Here is a 19748-nt window from a genome sequence, read left to right on the forward strand (position 1 = left end):
CAAGCTTTGGAGATGGATTGCGAGGTAATTATCAAAAGGGAAATTAAAAAAAAAAGTTCTTCAACTTTTCACACCTTCAAGCCCCAACGCATCACCCAACAAATGCAAAAAAGATTGAACCAAGCCAACGCTAAGATAAACAAAAGTAAAAGGTGTTCACCTTTTTTTTTCCTCTCAACTCCTGGGTATCTCCTTTGATTCGCTTCAAAACAAATGGACAAAAGATTATAAGGACATACGTCCTTTGTCTTCTTTGGTTGATGGGAAAGAGACTTCGAAGTTGGAAGCATGGCAAATGCTAACATTTTCTAAGATTTTCAATCTTTTCCCTGTTGACATGTGTATATTTATTAGCTAAGTAACAAAGACAAATGTCAAATTTCTTGTGCATTGTTTTATTGACTTAGTGTATATGAACTAGATACTCAATAATTGAGTGCTCTCATTTGGTTGGAAGTATGACGGAGAGAGTATCAAGAAGAGGGGAAGTTATGTGTTAGTATATGTGTGTGTGTGTGTGTGTGTGAGTGAGTGAGAGAGAGAGAGAGAGAAAGAAACAGTGTCTTGGAGTTACACTCTTTGAGAAGGGGGGGAAGGAGAAATAGAGAGGGGAGAGGAAGGTGGTAAGGAAGTATTGACAAGAGGAAGGCTTCACGATCGTGTCAAAGGGGATCATTGGTAGGAGGAGGACTTCAATTGATTTTTATTAGCTTATTGAGTATAACAATGGCCACTCTGCTTTTGGCTTGCACATAACTCCACTTTCTCGAAAGGAAAAAGCATACACCGGCATTGTCGTTTAGGTATCTACCTTCTACGCTTTCTTATGTGCGCACTACCTCAAAACATAAACGTAACAAGGGGAAGCACTTCATTGTGACAAATTGTGGTTACTCCACTCCCAAGAAATTGGAAACTTTACTTAAATTTTCTAATGGGACCTCAATATATGTCTCAAAAATTTGGCCTTTGTTTTTCTTACTTGATGAAAAACAGATTTGAGAACATGACAAATGTTGATAGGCTTTAAGAGAGCATCAGTGTCCTCCAGCGAGGCCAGGGAGTGGTGAGGCTCAAAACTAGTGCTGCGGCAAGATGGGGCTCTGATCTTTCTTGCCGGAGAAGGTGGATTGGGAGCCTCTCGAGGGTGGTCATCTCAAGGGTGAGCGTCGAGTGGATCCACTCTCTTTGCCTACTTTCTTCCTTCGTCGGCTATCCGTTTTTTGGAACAGGTGGAGGTCGCTCCTCCCTGCTCTACTAAGAGCTTCAATGGCGGTGGTGCTCAGTGATGATTCTTGCTTGGGGAGACAACTACTAACAGTGGCACGTTGGTTTCTATCATGGCATCCCCTAGCGAGGTGTATGATGCTTGGCCCACCGCCTACTCTATCCGTTGGTTGGACGTGGTGTGGTCAATGTCGTCTCTTCTGTGGCATGCATCCACGTGGTGGCTCCGTGAAGGTCCGCGTCCTGACCATGCTTGGTGGATCTGTGGAGCGGTGGTTCTTCCCTTTTTTTTTTTGTTTTGTGCGTGCTCTTCTTCCGCTTACTACTATGAGGTGATGGAGATTTCAAACTCCACCCTACTGTGGCTTTCTCTCGGTACATGTCTCATTTCAGTAGTGTTTTGTGCTATGGGTCTAGACATCTCATGATACTTGGGTCATCTTGTGGGAGGTTTTGCTAGGGGTGGTAGCCCTAATGATGCCTGTGGAAACTGCATGGTAGATCTATGTTAGTGTGCTTTGGTTTGTTGTACTAGTGATGCTTTGGTCCGTTGTTTTGGTGATATGGGTGTATCTCATGCTACTTGGGTCATCTTGCGGGAGTTTTTTTTGGGGGTGGGAGCCCTGATGATGCCTGTGGCAACTACATGGTGGGCTTTGTAGATGGTCTATGTTAGTATGCGTTGGTATGTTGTATTGGTGATCATGGATGCCATGGCTCGGTTGAGCATGGCTTGTTATTGTAAATTTTTTCAATTTTAATTCAATTCTCACTCACATTTTGTGTTTTGCAAGAATAAAAAGATTCTCAATCTTTTTCCTCTAAACATGTGCAAGTTCCTTAGCTAAGCAACGAAGCCAAATGTCAAATTTCTTGGACATTGTTTCACTATCCTAATGTATGTGAGCCAAATACTATTGTTTTAATTTTAATGAAGCTATAAGGACTAAATATGTAGTAATGGGCTGCTTCAATTTTGGTATGAAAGAGAGACTATAAAGAAGAGAAGTTATGTATTGTGGTGCATATTTGTGTGTGTGTGTGTGTGTGTGTGAGAGAGAGAGAGAGAGAGAGAGAGAGAGAGAGAGAGAGAGTCTTATATAAAAGCTATACTTCTTGAGGAAGAAAGAGAAACAAAGAGGGTGAGAGTGGGGGATAAGGCACCATTAACAACAACTATGCTATTCATTGTAGGCACACAAAAGTGGCACAATCTGAAAAGTAAGAAATAGCTTGCCAATTTGTTGCTCTTGAACATAGTAATGGCCACTCCTGTTATAAAACACACATGTGCATCGATGAGTAGCTCCTTGTCTTGCTTGCATATACTCTTGGGAAGCTGTTAAATGTATATTTTGACAATGTGTATGCAAATTTCTCTTTCGATTCACTATTATTTGTTTCAAAAATATCTTTTGTGCCGCATGCACTTTGGCTAATCTTTGTTACGTGTGCACTGCACTTGAACATATACCTAACAAGAGGAAGCACTTGCAAGTGCCAAATTGTGGAGAGAGAGAGAGAGAGAGAGAGAGGGAGGGAGGGAGGGAGGGAAAGAGAGACAAAGACAAAGACAAAGAGATAGTTTATCCTTTTTCGTCTTGTAGAGGCTTTCTACATGCTTCATGTGCCATCATATGGCTCTGCTCCATTCTCACATTAAGTGTAAATAACCAAGGGCATGATTTTGTTAGACATTCATTCGCATCTATTGTGAGTGTGCGGATGCGGTGCGTGTGCGGAGAATGAGAAGGAGAGAGAGAGAACGACACAGGATGTGGGTGGAGCTCCCAAATCTCACTGTATGAGCACCATGTGAGAATGTGAGTGAGAGCTCCTTATTCTTTGTATGTATAAAGAATAAGAAGATAAATGTGGGCAACCGGACACTGGCCGCCAGACACGGGCAAAGCACGGTGAGGCACACCGCCTTTACCTAACATTCTCCCACTAAAGGCTGTGTGGCGATAAGTGGCGAGAAGACTAGCCTACAACTAGTATATACAAGAGGTGAGAGAAGACGACTCTCAACCTATGCCCACTGGCTCACTCTAAACATGCTCTAGTGTAGATGCAACATGCATACCACTAGGGCTAGAGCTACGATGACACTCATGATACAGGTATCGAGTAACGACCTGCATGGCTCCACAATGCACAATGCCAGTGTCAGTCATCACATGACTGACAACTCCCACTGCAAATGCACCAACTGCATAAGCAAGATCAGGTCTCGAAACCAAAAGGTCAGACATGAGAGACCCGAAAGCCGATGAAACATGCACTATGTGTGCCAACCTATCCCTGTCAGCAACCTTAGTGTCATATGCATCCTCATCAGGAACCACCTGACTATGCATCACCATGTCAGCATCATCTAGCAAAGGCATGTTCGCTGAGAATGACTGCAAAACCGAAAAATCATCAACACTGCAATCACACATAGCTGTTTGAAGGACATTGTTGCCCTCAAACGTATCAGACGCATCATAGAACAATGCATCGGTCTCTGGCTCAACTGAAGTCACCTCAACTGATGACTGACAAAGCTGTGCATTCCCAGAGATACCATTGTCTGTGTGAATGTCACCACAAGACAAATGCACAACTTGCTCTCCATGCAGCACATCCGCAAAAGATACACGCCTCGTCTCTCGCTCCAAACATGGCTGCAAATACACAGAGACTACACTGCCTCGTGTGTCAGAAATATGCAAAGGGTATACCAGACCACTCCTAGCACCTCTGGCTATCACCAGTGATCCCCTATGCATATGAAATGACCGCTCTCCAAGCAGTACATAATGTCCACTACTCTGCAACTGACGTACTGAAATGAGACTCTGACTGAGTCCTGGTACATAACGTACATCTCGTAGCGTAAGCAATGCACCGCTAGGCAAGGACATGCATACATCTCCAGCACCCTCTATGTCATATGTTGAACCATCAACAAACTGCACACAACCAAGTCTCCCACTAGAGAAAGAGCAAAACAAATCACGACGTGGCATCACGTGAAAAACTGCATGCTCGTCTAGTAGGAAACGCGTAGACAATGTGCTATCCCAAGACACAAAGTAGTCTGAAGGCAAGCTAGACTCAAAAGTGACGACATGTCCGTCACATGCATACTCTCTAGCATCTGTCCTCATAGTAGCACCATGCATCTGCCTCTTCCGCTGCCTCATACGCCTGAAGCAACGACGCCTAATATGCCCATCATGGCCGCAGTGCCAACATGTCAGTCGCGATCGTGAACGCGAACCGCCTCTAACGTGAAGCGTCTCCATGCCAAAACTATGGCAAACAATGCTCGAGATCACAAGACTCTCCCACCTGAGAGCAAACCACTGTCTCAAGCAAAGAAGGATACACAACACGTCACTCTTGCGAGAGTGGATACAAAAACACAAAGCTGTGTCCAAACTGACAAAACCTGTCAAAGTGAGAGTAAACACTCGATCAAAAACTATGGCGAGAATCTGGGAAAAATCCGACAGAGTTTCCCCTGAAAACTGAGCAAAAACTCAAGTACAATCTCTACCATAAACATAACACTACTCAATGCCAATGAGTAGAAATGACAAAATGGCTCCACATTTTCACATACAATGGCAATCCGCACTCAACGTACATCAATGGAGTGACCGCGCACAAGCAAGCGCCAAAAGATTTGCAATCCAGAAACTTGATCAATGCGAAAACAATGGTCTCAAGAGAGCTCACCGGCACTTGAAAGTGCTCGCCAAAATGCATATATAATGGGCATCAACTATGTACCATAACCATATGCAAACCCATTCACAAAGACCATGAATCCAAGCACAAAATCACTGCCAAAGTATCCTGTGAAAATCAATGAAAGAAGCTCCACTTGTGTGCTCCAAAAACCGTGTCTCTCAAGAGACCGCTTCGATGCTGTGTAAACGCCTTCGTACTTCGTTGCCCAAATCTACCAAAAAACCCTCAAATCACAAGATCTGTACAAGCTCAGATTGCATCTTCAGCTCAGAATTGATGCACCTAACTTCGAGCAACTGCCGTGCTTCCAAAAGTGCATAACTCACACACTATGCGAAAACAAAAAACCTACAATTTTTGTATACAGTCAGTCTGAGCTGAATATTAGCAAAACGGTGAGGAATTTGCAAAACATTTCTTCTGCAAAGTTGTAGACCACGTCGAAACGGATGGGCGTGTGAGATAGAATTCTCAGATCTGCATTCTACAAGGAGAAAAACGAATCTGAAAAGAGTGCTGCTGCGCACACAATTTTTAGGGCAACACCTTCACTTACACACAATCTTCCACACTCCTTTCTGAGCTTCCACAAGAGCATACATCACTGTCAATTGAGCTCACAAGCTCCCATTGCATTCTCACAAAGATTCTAAGATTTCTTAATCTCTCCACCACCAAGAGCGAGCGAGCTATCGCCTCGAAGCTCTCAAAGCCGTCGTGCTCTCCGCGGTCACCATAGCTCTGATACCAATTGTGAGTGCGCGGATGCGGTGCGTGTGTGGAGAGTGAGAAGGAGAGAGAGAGAACGACACAGGATGTGGGTGAAGCTCCCAAATCTCACTGTATGAGCACCGTGTGAGAATGTGAGTGAGAGCTCCTTATTCTTTGTATGTATAAAGAATAAGAAGATAAATGTGGGCAACCGGACACTGGCCGCCGGACACGAGCAAAGCACGGTGAGGCACACCGCCTTTACCTAACATCTATCAGACAAACTAGTGCATGGCTACCTCAACCTCTACCCCAAGTTCTTTCAATGATGATGTTAATGATTTACATGGATGCACTGATGAACTTGGATACGATGAAGCAACAAGCGATGTTCGGAGCATGGATGTTGACGATGGTGGTAATGAAGGTGATGTTTCCTTTTGCCAAATTTGTTTGTATTTATTTTATTGATTGCTGTTTGTATATTTTATAATTTACCCCTTGGTACATACGTAACTATTTTGTTGTAGTAGAGGTTTGCAAAGTCACACCCCATGAAATTGGTGCATCATCTGCAACACCTTGCGAGAAGGTTATCGAGAGCCCGTGTGGAGCTCTATTGAGTGGTCCACCCTTGGACACCTTCCCTCTAGTCCTATTCCTTCTTCTTTGCTTGGTGTCCCACCAAAGCCTCTCTAGCAAATTTCACGGCAAGATGGTGTTGCCCAAGCTCTCTTCAAGGTTGAGGAAAACATCTCAACTCAAAGTAGGCTCCCAATTGGCCACACTCATGTATAAGGTTTTTTCATAAGTTTGTTTGGGACATGCTTTGAACCATGTGAATTTTTGGCTCCTAGCTATTGAGTTGCAGTGCAAACAAGAGGCTTCCGCCAAAGGTGCATTGGACTGCTTGAGCCAACAAGTTATCACCACAACATCATTTATCTTCCCCGATGGTTTTGCCAAACATGGCTTGGAGTCTTCAAAACAAGGAACTAGCACTCCAACATTGTCCATAGTGCCTTTTGTGCCGAACAAAATCCCTTTGTTACACATTGCTGATATCTTAGAATATAGCCCTCGCTTTGCTTTAGTGGGTTGCATCCTCAACCAATATGGCACATACAAACAAAGTGAAAAAGTGGCTATGTATACTAGGTTTTTAAAATTAGACTTAGTTGATGCACAAAATAATGACACTATTGCTCTAGTAGTACTTGTTCCAACTAACTCAATTGACTGCATAAAAACAAATGAAATGAATAAAGATTTCTACATCTGTCACCCTACAAATAGTGACATTTTCCTTTTTTTGAGCAAAATGGTTAAATCCATTTATGTCCAAAAAAAATGAAGGTTGTAGTGTTTAAAGAGATCCAAGATCTCTTTACAACACATAAGATGCACACTCCTTTCCTAAGCATCTTGAATGACGACACAAAAAATAACTCCACATTGATCCACACATTTGATACATGCAAAACATCTATTGGATTGGTGCATCACATAGTCCATATCTTCTCATTTGCATTGAAGCTAAGCATTGAAGTTGAACTTTATGGTGCACCAATTGATAATCCCAAGAAAAAAACTTTCCAAAATGCTAAAGAAGTCTCCATGCAACCCCACAAGATGATTGTCGTTGAGCATCATGGTTTCCTTTTCTTTTACCTGGGGGCAAACAATGAGAAACATAAACCAAAATACTACTCTTGGGATACTGAACACACACATGCCTTGGAAGAATTGATTTCACAACATCCAAATGCACTATCTATATCAATTGCGAGGCAATTTAAGTCCGCTTGCCCAAGAAAGAGATCTTTTGAACATCCCTTCAATCACTGCAAAGGTTAAACGACTAAAAAGGAAGCTAGTACGTAATTGAGCTATACACCCTCCTACTGTGGTTGAGAACATCTCAACCTACAATAAATTTTTGACCTCATACATGAAGGCATCAACTGATGCACCAACACACTCATGTTCTGCATGTGGATGCTTGATGTTTGCTTCGCAGATGTCTAAAAGCTCAAATAGATCATCCTTGGGAAGAACTACTAGCATCAATTCTCCAATGAATTCTCACTTTTGCAAATCTTGCAAAGACATTCACAATAGGAATGGAGTGTTATGCTCTCAACTACATGCCATTGGCTTCAATGAGACCCTAGATGAAGTAAAAAAACTAAACCATGTTGAATCACAATTAGCTAGCATAAGACTACCTTTTGTTAAAATAAGGGAGCTCACACACGATGGCCAATTGGGTTTACGAGGTAGTGTTATCAATGTCCTCTCGCTGAACTTGATGGTGCCCAACAAGTATTGCCTCGCTTTCTCCATGAGGAATCAAGTATATTGGTAGGCATAAAGTGAAAACTAGAGTATAAGCATTGCTACTTAACAGGAGTTGTACATCCATTACTTACAATGAAAGCTACCCAACAATTACTAGTAACAAGCATGTACATAAAAGAGAAAATCACACTAAAATCACAATGGTTGCACCACTTTAGTAGCCTTGAGGCCCACGAAGAGAATAACCAACATGCAAATGATGACAATCTTGAAGATGATGTTGCCCCTACTGATGTCATGCTCCATGGTATTGACTCTACCCAGCAAGTCGTGGATCATAATGATAAAATTTTCTTCGTTGCTTCATGTGAAGGAAAAAACCCTCTAGGCCTTTTCAAGGATGAACATTGTGAAGAGCTTAGTTTTCCCACAATATTTTATGGTGAACCCCGCAATTACCATCAACAAGCAATATGAAAATATCAACAAGTATCACAGTGGGAATTGATGCATAGTGACAGAAGATTTGCAATAAACTTAAATAACATTTTCCTCAAGACTACTAAAATAATGACACGAAAAGTCTTAGGGTCCATTTGGATATGCTTGCATTATGGAAAACTAGACTACGATAAACTAATGGCTTTACAAGTGATGGAAAACACAAACATTGAGAAAATACTATCCTCACACATTGGTTAACGTGACTTTGAGGCCTTGTGAACATCTCTTAATTACAAACAAAAACTAAAAGAAAAAACCTTTTGCTATGATCCATCAATTAGGATCCCCAACTTCTTCATCACCATATCATCTGTAGAACGATGATGGAAAATACGCAATGCACTAGCCTAACTCAATCCATCAACTAGACAACTTGGCCAAACCGAAGCCTCATTCACTAGAGATTTCATCCAAAGTGACCCTAAAACCACAGCTTGTTTTTACCTCAGTCGATTCAATGCCATCAAAAATTTTCTCACAAAAGACACATCTATACTTGGTGAGATAAAATATTTCTTTTTCGTCACCGAGTTCCAAAGCCATGGAAGCCAACATGACCATGGCTTGCTATGGGTCGAAAATGTCCCCATTTATGTAATAGACTCAAAAGAAAAAATTGTGTACTTTGTGGACAAGCACATAAGCACAAACTCATCATTTCCTCCATTGGATTTTCAAGGAGTCCAAGTGCACACTCACTGCAAAACGTGCTTCAAAAAGCACAAGGCTGCCGCTTTGACTTCCCTCACTACTCAATGCCTTCCACTATTATTTTAGAGCCGACCTCAAAAGCAATTTCTCAAGAAAATTTGTAAGAACCTCTTAGCAATAAAGTGAAAAACAAACATCCTCTTTGATGATTGGTTGCATTCCCTATCATGTCCAACTATTCTTTTAAAAAGAGAACTAAAAGACATTTACACAAATAACTTGAACCCTCTCCGAACAACACTATGGGATGCAAATAGTGACATACAATTCATCCTTAATGTACATGGTGCAGTATCCTATTGTACCTCTTACATAACAAACTTTGACAATACACTCATTACTGCAATAAAAAAAGATTTTCAATTTTCTATCAAAAACAACCTTGACACCTTGGAAAGACTAAAAAAAAAAGGAAACACCATCTTGGACACACATCAGAAAATAAGTTCTGAGTTAGCAAGCAGTCTACCTAGCTCTCTTCATAGCACAAGAAGTCATCAACACAAACTCCCCTAACAATAGGACATTGTTGCTCAAACAAAAGTAGGCACTGCAAACAATGGACCCAAACAACTCAAACATCTTCTTCGACAACAACATTGACAAGTACCAAAACTGTTTCTCCCTTCTAAAACCTTTATGTTTAGCTGAGTTTTTTGCCTCCTACTCAAAGAAAGGAAACACTTATAAAAAGACTAAAAAAAAAGATGTCATACGCTATGTGCGATACAATGTTGTCAAATCCCCCAAAGATTATCATAGAGAACAATGCCTTCTATCCTTGCCATGGATCCATGACGAACAAGAACATCTTATACAAGGTTTCACATGGAAACATGTTTACCAAGAGAATAAAACAACGATCATTTCTAACAAACTTAAGTACAACAAGGAAAACAGACTCCAAGATAACGTTCAACATAGCTACCATTTTTCATCTTCACCTTCCACATACTTAGCACAATCCAACTTGTCCTCCTCCAACAACGCAAACATCGCCAAGAATTCCCTAACACAAATAGCATAAAACCCACTCCCACTATTGTTACAATAAGAACTGTGCTACTTCCAAATGACACCTACCACAAAAGCATCTTAAAACTCAACACCCGACAAAGACTACTCTTCGACGATGTCATGCTCAAAAAATGATTGTGCCCTATAGAAGCCCTTCATCTTTTCTTAACCAGAGGAGCAGGGAATGCGAAAAAATTCACCCTTGTCTTGATTGTATAAGGACTATTACACCTATACAACCATAAACTTGACTCTAGCATTGACTCAATAAAAGTGTTGCTAATGTCATACACAGGGAAGGCATATTTCAACATTAGAGGCACAACTATTCTGTACTCCATCTACCATTGATCACTACATTCAATGTATCATTGTCTATAGAAAATCTTATCACCCTGTCTTTGCTGTACCAAGAACTCAAACTAGTTGTGTTCGATGAAGTGTCCTTAATAGGCCACAATGTGTTTGTTGCAATGGAAGATTCCCGCCTCTGAGATGTCAAAAAAACATACTATAAGACTTTTGGTGGTGTGGATGCTATTTTATGCGGTGACCTTTGCCAAGCTAGCCTGGTGCAACACTCTTGGATTTTCTCAAAGAAGGATCTACTTCTTGAAGCAATTGCACCATCCTTTTGGCACCATCTCGTAAAGTGCTATGAACTCACCATCACTATGCGGCAAAAAGGTACAATGTATATTGATATCCTCAAAAAAATAAGAACATCACAACATACTGATGTTGATAGTGCCTTCTTAAACAATGCATATTTTTCACCAATCCCGCAACCTTACCTTGTATCCCACTTATACTATTCTAACAAAAACAAAGACTCACACAATCAACATGTATTTAACAACACACTTGGTGCACCTTCCACTATTCTTGTGCAATATAAGAGGTCTACAGCTTGTAGCAAGACCATACAGATTACCATGTGATCTTAAGTTAACCGCAGGCCTCCATGCATCTTTGCATCTCAAACCAGGCCTTATTGTAAAGCTTTGTGCTGGAAACATTAACATTCCAGATGGCCTTGTCAATGGAGCAGACGGGATCTTCAGACAGTTATAAAAACACATTTATAATTTTTGGCCTTCCATAACTCCCACATATGATCTCCGATTTGAGCGGAGATCATAGATCTACCTACAATCTACACATTGAGCTCTTTCCATAGATAATTTTTGGCCTTCCATAACTCCCACATGTGATCTCCGATTTGAGCGGAGATCATAGATCTACCTACAATCTACACATTGATCTCTTTCCATAGATATGCTACATGATATGGTTTTACCCGCTAGATTTTCAATTCTATTTTGGGGGAAACTTTGAATTCGAATAAAGTACCTGTTTTGCCTACTTGAATTCAAAAGCTGTCCTTTGATTACTTTCTTAATACTAAAGGTTTGACTTCCTTAAATTGCCAAATAAAGAGGCCCTCCTAGACCCCATTCTCTTCCTAATGTTATGGTTCATTGACCCCTGATGATTTATGCTTGAGAACCACTGTGTTGCCCAGCTCTCCACAAAACTTGATCACTTTCTAGATCCATCTGAAATGAGAAATTGATGCAGGTAAATTTCACAATCTTATAGGTATCCCTTTGCTTTGTTTTACCACTATTTAGAACTTTAGTGTTGCTTCTCTTGATCTTTCCGTTTTACACACTATTTGATTTCCTTTTTCTTTGTACTGCTTTTGGATGAAGCTACTGGAAGCTCAAAATGCTTCTCTGGTTAGTGGGTTAGCATCATGTTCCCACCCCTATTCCATAGTGCTTTTTGAAATTTGGATCAATCTAGCCTTAGTTAGATAAAAAATGACCCTTTTTAGACTAAAAGTACCAAATCACTTGGTTTTAATGATTTTAAGATCCATTTTATGCCTAACTTGCATGGTCAGTTATTCCTTTGCCTCCTCCAACCAGTGCTCTACTTATGTCCTATTTTTGTCATCAAGGTACATGGATCGCAATCCATGTTGGAACATGTTTTGCAATTCCGAGTAGTAGAGTTTGTTCTTGGGCTTATGGGAAACTCCCTTGCCAAATTTTATTGGATTTGGGGTTTTGAAAACATGGATCGTGATCCATGTTCCATATCCTTTTGCAACTATTTTTGCATGGGATAATTTTGACAGGTGCCAGGAGTCTGTTGATGAGAGGGTTTTGGGTTTGGACAAGTTTTGGATTCCCCAATTGGCTCTGACAACTTGCAAAATTTTTGTCTTGATTTTGATCTAATTTGTTGTTTTGGGGTTGTTGGTGTAGTGTGAAGCATATACAAATGTTCTTGTAGGGTTAATGATCATACATGTTAGATCTGGTGGAGTAAGGGCTACTGTAGTGGTCGCAGTAGGTAGAAACACGACAAAACTCTCTACGCTTCTCTAGCTCTCTCTCTTTCTCTCTCAGTGAATGCAAATGAGCTTAACTTGCCCCATTTTGATTATATGTTCCCTACCTACTTGGAATGCACCATTCATACTTACCTCCATTTCTTATATCCTATTCATATCATTGTTCATATCATCTGTGCTTCAAGCCGTTCCTCATTTGGGTATTTGGTCAACCAATGGCCTTCAATCTGCAATTTTGATCCTTCAAAAGTTGGCTCAAAATCCGTCTTGTGCCAAACCTTTTCATATTTGCCACGTTTGAAGCCCTTGCTTTGAAGATTTGGCTTTTCCCCTCAAAAGTCAATTCCACCTTTTTTGGCTCGACTTATTAATTTTTGTTGATTATTTACCCTTTTTAGCTTTTTAGCATTTAAAATTAAAAGAAAATTACCCATAATTATTATTAATTGACCAAAAAATTCCAAAATTATTTTAATCACTCATACATACATCTTCTTAGTCTAACATATTTTTTTTCATGAATGGTGTCCATATGGCTCATTTATTATGCCTTCTAAGAGCTAAAAAGCTCTGGAAATTTGATAAAAGAAAATGACTAGAAAATAATATATATAGAATAATGATTATCTTGTTACTAGTTCTCCCTCTTTCCCATAGTGAGTTGTCCCGGACAAACATGTGTCAAGGTGCATGGGTGCGAAGTAAGTATCGATGCATAGTCGTATACTGTGGCTCTAGGATGCGAATGAGAGATATGCACGAGGTAAAAAAATGCGTTGCAAGATGTGGGTTTCGAATTGTATGTTCAGGGGGTGTTGATGAATAAGGTTAGTTTGAAGCTTCATGTTTCAAATAAAAGAAGTTGAAGAAGGCACGCTCTATCTTTGACAGTTAAACCTCGTAGTTTTGACACTACATATTCTTTAGATTGCTGGCTCTCTTTTGGATGCCAGTGAAATTGATTTGATGTGGATTTTGAAGACTTTGAGTTATCTTGTTGGCGAGTTGGTTTCAGTCTCCATTTCCAGATGACTTCTTTGGTTGTTGATGGTTTGATTGTATTGGCTTTGTTGTCTTGACAAAAGTTGTAGCTTTTTTTTTGCTTGGGTATGGTTTAAGTTTGGTGTTGGTTGGTGTGGCAAAGGTTGAATTTCAATACAACATTGTTTGGGTATCCATATTTCCTTCAGATGGGTTTGCATAATGGATTTTTCTACCCATATTTTCTTGATCAACTTTGTAGAATATTGTGGTATAGGTTTAGGTGCTGGTAGAAGAGGTTCCCATAGGTAATATGGATGTGGGAATGGTGTGGCAAAATATGTGTCATCTAAGATGATTTTTAAGGTATCATTCAACCAACTCGGTGTGTCTTTATAAGTGTGAATTCATGGCACTCCTAGAATTATTGCTTCATAAAGGTTTGTATCTACGACTACATGAAATTGATGAGGATAATAATTTCCATCAACAATTATTGATAAATTGACATTACTCAGGCTGTTCATTGTTCCTTGGTTTGCCACCTTGAACCCGATAGTATTTGGAGTTAAGAGGTTCCCTTGTAATTTTTAAAAATGTTGAGTATAACGACATTTGCTCGTGTCCCAATTTCCACTAATGTGCGTTCGATGGAACCACTATGAAGTTGAAGTAAAATTCATAGATCTATGCCACCTAACCATGTAGGTTCCATTTGAATTGATGCTATTAGAGGAGGATTGATGCCTTTGATTTGTTGCCAATTTTCCTTAAGGTTTGCTATTTCCTTCTGCTTTAATATCATAATCATGGATTCTTCTTTAGCCTGTTCCTGAATAGCATGGGCTTGATTTCTGCGCTGGTCAACTGCATGAATTTTTTGTAGTGCTTCTGGTGTAATGGGAGAAGGTATTTTTTTATTAAAAAGGGTTACACAATAATGTTTTCTAAATTGCAATCTATTCTACAACAAAATAAAAATATGTAAATTAAATGATCTATGATAGGAGGGGAGAATAAAGAGGCACAATTAAGTTTGATGATGCTGCGATCTACACATTATCTTAGGTTTATGGGAACCTTCTCACCATACAACCCTCTTATAATGTTTTCCCAAGAAACGAAAACAAACACAAAATCTCTTAGAGTCACATACAAACAAATACTACAAAAGAATCTCAAAATGAAAATGCATCACCTTAAACCAAACAAGATGAGGTTGCCAAGCGTGAACCGTAGAGACTCAAGAGATTTTTGAACCATGGTTGCACCCAACTTATTGATTCAATTGATGTGAAAGTGTAGGTACAACTTTGATTGGAAGTTATGAGTCACTCACTTCCTTGCATTGCTACAACTAGCTCAAAAAAGCTTTCCTATACACCATAAGTAGTGGTGTATAGAGAGCTTACTCTCTCTCCCTACATCTAAGATGGTGAATGTTATGCTCAAACTAGTGAGCAATAGTGTGGAGATCATGACTTTACAAAGGGAAAAGGGATCTATTTATAGGTGAGGAGAGTCCTTATTAGGATTATCTCTTGATCAAGATTTACATAAAAAATATGTTTATGAAATTTTTTTATATATTCTTATGAGAGTGGGGCTCTCTTGTCTCTTGAGTCACATGTATGTGGGCTCAAAAGGAGAGAATTATTGAGGTAAAATAGACAAGATTCTAAAAAGGTGAGTGATTTTTGTGTGAGGTTGCCTACTCCAAGGTAGAGTAGAGTGGGTGCAATTTACAAGAAAGGGTTAGCAGTTAAAATCAGTAATCGCTAAAAAAGTTAACTACAATTGGTAGAATGACTTGAAGGATGATAAAAAAGGGGTGAATGAGATGGGTGTACCCTTGAGGAATCTTGGGCTCACCCGTGCATAGATTGTCAAAAGTGATCGCCGCCAAAGTTGAATCACCACCAAGTACTAGCTTTGTAGTTTTATCAGTAGAATAATTTCCACCTGGCTCACCTGAGTGTGCTTTTTCTTGGATGGAGAAATATTCGCTTTTAGTAGCACACAATATTTATCGATTGTCCTTTCCTTGCCTGTACGGTTGGTTTGAAATCAACAAATTTGCTTCTTCCTCTACAGTTCTCATTTGTGCCAAACTCTATCCCTCTGGGAAGGTCTTGGCTTTTAAATACATGATAGTGTAAATACTCCATTTGGGCGCTCCCATTACTCTAAAGAGGGTGGCATGTTTCATTGGCGGTTGCTTTTTACAGGCTTCACATGATTTTACGTAATGATGGACATTGTTCTACACGTTTTTCTAGTAGACCCCAAGTCTCATTGGTCTTTGGTATGTTTTGTGTTTTACTATTATGAAACCCCATGTGTTGTATATGAGCAAGATTTAGGTAGTATTCGTTCTCCTCCGGCTGTACACATAGTCTTAAAATCTTGTCCTTACCTTTCTTGTAAAGTCATTGAGCTAAAAGCTAGAGATTTCTTGTTTGATGAATGATTGATGGTTGTCTTTATACCTTGAATGATCCTATGGTGAGTAGAGGTATGACCTCTTAACTCCACCTTGGAACCATTTAAATGTTAAAAAGATACAAATTTGGAAGATCATCATCAACACCGTTATGTGCTTCTCCATGGAATAATCTCAGAAGATGATCTGTTCTCTTGTGTGTCGTTCCTTTTTTTATGACCACGGTGAAATCGAACTCAAGCAATATTTTAAACTAGCAACATCAATCCTTCCAGTGTTGCAAGGTTTGTTTACCAGATACAATAGTGCTTGGTGATCTACAAAGAAAACAAACTGTTTGCAATAAGGTAGTGTCTAAATTTTTTGACAACATATATCATCGCTAAACCTTCTCTCTCCATAGTGGTATAATTTTTCTCTACATTGTTTAACTGCCTACTAGAGTAGCAAATGGGGAAATCCATTTTTTTTTCTCTTGGTTGGACTAATATGCACCTTATGGCATAGGCTGATGCATCTACATGTACATGGAAGATCTTGTTCCAATCACGGGCTTGAAAAATTGTAGCAAACATATGCCAATTTAGCGTTTGAGAAACAAGATTTTTCCAATTTATCTTAAATGGTGTTAATTAAAGAAATCTATAAATAAGTATATGCAAGAGGAAAATGCTCACTCTACATGGGGGGGAGATTACACCACCTAGTGTTGTGTCTACTCTTCTCTGCTCTCCTCTCTCCTCTCTTGTCATGTTGGTGTAGCACTCCACTCTAGGAGGTGCACCTGCTCTCTCTCTCTCTCTCTCTCTCTCTTTGTTTGATTGTAGTGCAATCATGTCATTGTGTGATTTTTGGGGTATGTGGATTTTTTTTTAATGGATTGCAATAAAGTAGTTTTATTAGTTTTCAATGTCTTTCCCCCTTTTGATTGTAGCACAAAAGCTCTTCTTAAGGGGCTTTTTCCTTTTGGTGCAGAAAGGATTTTTGATCGAGGAACTGTTTGATGGAAGAGATGTTGCCTGACAAGGTAGAAAAGGTGTGCTACATAGATAGGGGATGTTGGCAAAGCTAGAAGCTAGAATCTAGAAAGGTAGGGTGCTTGCTAGAGTTAAAAATGTAGCTGAATAGGTTGTTGTTTGACAAATCAAGATTCTTTATGATTCCCAACTTTGATAGACCAAAGGGAATAAGGCCTTAAAGATGGTTATGGTCCATGTGGAGAATGGAGCATTGGACCATGTTTCCTAGCCTGAAAGGGATAATGCCTATAAGCTTGTTATGGCCAACATAAAAGAATGTTAGGTTACCTTCACTTGATTGTGGAGGGTTAGGGATGTAGTATGGTGCAATGCATGCATATGAACATTAAGTTGGCATCTTTGGAAGTTCGGAGTTCTGCTTAGCCTTAAGGGGTGAACTCTCGATGGGTATCATCTAATCCAGCCATCTATATGCATACATCTATGTACATATACTTAAAATACCCGAGTTGAAAGCCAATGTTGAGTGTTCCTTTTATCACCTCCCCAGCTTTCTTGATCCATTTGCGGGGGATGATGCCCTCTAGCTTATTGCTGCTAAGATCCAACCACACCAAATACTTGCAATTTCCAAGTGTGGGTGGAATTGTGCCTCACAAATGAATTGTTTCCAAGGTGCAAAAAATGATTGTTGGCTTATGCAATACAAGCTTATGAAAACTCAACAATTGGGATCATCTTGTTTCTTATTGTTGTCAAAAGCTACAGCTCCTTCTTAAGTTGGTGGAGAGAATCCTTCAAATTTGGTAGAATTGTGCCTGTGAGATTGTTTTTGGAGATGGAAATCACCTCTAGACCTACTAATTGGTTTGAGTATTTCCAATGAAGGAGTTCAAGGAGGTGTTGACATGGTGCAGGCTTCAACAAGGGAGCTGAGAAATGTGGAAAGTAGGCTTGTTAGGTTTGAGCAAATATGCAATTGTAAAGTTCAAGGTAGATAGTGTAATAAAAAGGCTTCAAAATTCTCTAGATTTAAGATTAAAGGAAATGTTAAGATTTCAAGCCAAGATAAGGCATAAAAATGGAGGAGAGAGCGCCAGAGAAATAGTGTGAAAGATATGGTAATGTATCCAGTGGCATCAACCAAGAGTGGCCCATCTTTGGAATTATGATAAAGGTTAAGGTGGGTAATGTTGAATCAAAGACGAGACACAAGATGAGGGAGAAGAGATAGAGAGAGATTACAACACCAAGTGCAAGCCCCAAAGTGTGTTGAGAGCACACAATGAGTACATATATATAGTGGGGACTCCTAGCTATATATAACATAGTGGTTGGTATATATAGCTTCAACAGCTCCACTCAAATAGGAGTCACTAACTGTGGATGAAAAAACCCTTGGGGTACAAGGGAAAAACCCACAACACCATATACATGCACTATTATATTAATAGTTATCAAAGTTTACAAAATTTATTTTCTAGGAGACACATCACTCCATAATATACAATGTATGCTTTTGAGCGTCTTTGGAAGTTTTGTAGCCCTATATATACAATTGAATTGATGCAAATTCTTCAATATCTTTGAGCAACTTCAATATCTTTGCAGAGTAGCTTCAATACTTTTGAGCCTATGTACATGCTTCTTGATGTGAATTCTATCCTGTAAACAACATCAACTCAAGAAACATATCGAGACGTGATGGTTAGAAATAACCACATCACAATTTCCTTAGAGATGGTTCACGATGCCTCTCTAGAGACAACAAAGAAACAAAATAACAATTCCACAGGTACATATAACAAGAAGATGACAAGGGTGTAATGAGATAATAACAATCATAGCACCACTGATGAGACAAGGGTGCAATAAGACAGTAACAACCATAGCACCAATGACGTCAAACAACGGATCTCTATGATCCAAAGTCCATAAGATGCCTTTTCTAAATAACATAAAGGCACTTTAAGAATGTCAAAAGAATTTTATTTGTCCTAAAAGGCCCATGATTTTTATTGAATCTATCTATATAGGTATCGTAAGTTCCTTGTAAAAAACCTTAGGATCTTAAGACACTTATTCTTAGCCACAATCACATTAAGTATCTTGTGGAAGAACATAAGCCAATGTATTGTGTTAGGTTCATGGGGTGTTGATACTAGAAAGTTCAAAACCCTTGAGCTCATAACATAGCATATGGACTTATGGACATGTAGATTTTCCTTGATGGTGCAGTGGATACAAATTGTAAAACCGAAAACATTTGAATATGTCAATAAACTAAAACTGACCATTTGGAATGTCAAAATCAGAAGTTACATATAACATTGAAAGACAAATTTTCATAAGCACTTTGAAAAATACATAAAGACTGTTTGTATATTCAATAAATATTACAAAAATTTACTTGATCATTTCCTCAATGGAGATCTATTTGAGATTATACTAAATCTTGAAATGTGTTAAATAATTATTAGCCTCATGTACTTTGATAGCAGGCTCCTTGTATCCCAGTTTTTGAGCAGGCATAATTTCTTCGATACCTTCTAAGTCTAATAAAGGTTTCATACTCTTTAAAAGCCTCACTTTTTCTCGATCAACCTTTAGGATTCTCATGTGCTGACTTTGAGTGGACATTTTTCTATTGCTAGATGTTGCACCTTTTTCATTGTCATGAGGACAGAAAGCTTATGATAGTCTGTGTGTGGAGTAGGGTTTCCCTAGACAAACCAAATTTTTCTCTTTCCACTTTTCAACAACC

This window comes from Adiantum capillus-veneris, chromosome 15, assembly GCF_014529385.1.
Source record: "Adiantum capillus-veneris isolate H3 chromosome 15, ASM1452938v2, whole genome shotgun sequence".
NCBI lineage: Eukaryota > Viridiplantae > Streptophyta > Polypodiopsida > Polypodiales > Pteridaceae > Adiantum > Adiantum capillus-veneris.